Here is a 1,813-nt window from a genome sequence, read left to right on the forward strand (position 1 = left end):
GAAGCTCCAGGAAAACGGGAATTCCCTTAGGTCTGGGACGGCGAGGAAAGCCAAATATTTTACCTAGCCAAATTTATAGCTCGAAGTTCCAAGGTCTTCGGGTTTCCTTTTTATTACGGATAATTTCTTGCACATGATTATCAAAGCCAGGTATGCTGTGGAGAATGCTTCTATACCGTATGCACCGTTGGGACGGCCAGAGCGCAGGCAGTTTTGTGCACAACACACCAATACTCCATGAAACTCAGCGCCCTCCCAGCAGCCGGCTTGATCAAATACCTGTCACGCCCAGCAAATGAGGGTAAACAACTATATAAGTGAAGCATTAGTATGACACATAATGTACTAATTAGTATGAGGGCAAGTGTGTGCCGAGCGGCGCGCCTCGCTGCGAGCTGGTCACCGGGCCATGTGTTGCGCGCGGCAGTGCCTCGCCTGTGAAGGAATGCTTGGCGCGTAGTATAGGCTCAGTGCAGCTCCGACATTCCCGGCGGGAGGGTGTGTCGCGTCTCAGACCATTCTGTCAGCGGTCTCTGTTCTTGAGCCTCCTTTTGTTTGCCTAAGTTCTCCTCAACCGACTGCCTCAAGTGCGACCACGTGACCAGCTGATGGTTTGCAGGGGAAGGGAAAGTTACAGCGCTCATCAGCATACAAAGAGGCTCGGGTGGCGTGTATGGTTCTCTGAGGTAGGTCAGTTCATCAGGGGCAACAGGTGGTCAGGGTCATGGCGCGGCCTGGTCTGCCCTGACCTGGGTCGACCTCACCTCACACACCGCCACGAACACCTTTAATCAGTCGGTGATTAAATTAAATGTGATGATCTTACTCTGCTGGAATTCAAGATGTTAGATCCACAGTAGCACAAAGGATGGATGAACTGTATAATTTGTTAACAACGCAATTTGTAATTCACTAATTTAAAGATACTACATACTCAGTAACGGAGAAAAAGCAAGAAGGAAGATACGCGGCCACAAAGACTCGAGGAAGACTTGGGCGAGTTAGGATATCAAGAGATAATGTCATGCGAGTCGCAAGGTATTGAAAGACAACAGTAAAAGTCTGGAGCGCGTCGAGGAACTCTGCCTTGCTCCTGGACGCACACACACACAGCGCAGCGTCAGGGTGAGTGAGAATTTTTTGTTAATTCAGTTCAGCAGCACACAGCTGGTGATTAATGGCGTCCTGGTGAGCGGGTGAGCGGCGTGCATGCAAAGAGGGAAAGCTTTTTTTTTTTTTGTGCAATAAGAAACCTTGAGCATCAAAGGTAACATGGAAATGAATTGTGGTAAAAGCAAAGATTTTGAGCTACGCTCTAATTCTCTTTTCCCTTCAGTTGCAACAACCTCACCTCACAGTGCACGTCACAAAACATTCAGGTTATTTGCCTTGAATAATAAAGGTGCAAATTCGCATCGCTCTCGCATAACAGTTTTCTTTTAACTACTTTGAAGACATTATCTTGAGGTATTGAGTAAATGTTTGAAGAATGTATACTGTAACCAATGTGAGAATTACCCGCCTTTGTGAACTTCATTATGAGCTTGCTCTCTCAAGGCGGTAATTGTGTTAGCGAGCATAACGAGGCTCCTGACACCCGCCTCGAGACCCGCCCACTCAGACCCCCTGCTGCGCACACACACACACACACACACACACACACACGGTACACACATGGTACAGCACATCACATCACACGCCTTATACACCCTCGACACACACGAGCAGTATCCTAATTCACGTGTAATGCATGCGGCTCCACAAAGGCTACACTCGTTACAGGGATGAATCGCGTCTTCAAGGCAGCAGAGGT

General features: G+C 48.2%; 1 protein-coding gene across 4 annotated transcripts in view; it reads left to right on the forward strand.

The window, feature by feature from the left end:
* Nucleotides 1-469: 469 nt before the first annotated feature.
* The window catches only part of LOC135102264 (uncharacterized), a 44,201-nt gene continuing 42,857 nt past the window's right edge, over nucleotides 470-1,813 (forward strand). For 3 of the 4 annotated variants that reach the window (XM_064007205.1, XM_064007207.1, XM_064007208.1), the window contains exon 1: nucleotides 470-1,125. The gene's annotated coding sequence lies outside the window, so the exon portion shown is untranslated. The remainder of the gene's footprint in view (nucleotides 1,126-1,813) is intronic. The other variant, XM_064007206.1, reaches the window with a different exon arrangement.

Source organism: Scylla paramamosain, chromosome 7 (genome assembly GCF_035594125.1).
Source record: "Scylla paramamosain isolate STU-SP2022 chromosome 7, ASM3559412v1, whole genome shotgun sequence".
Classification (NCBI taxonomy): domain Eukaryota; kingdom Metazoa; phylum Arthropoda; class Malacostraca; order Decapoda; family Portunidae; genus Scylla; species Scylla paramamosain.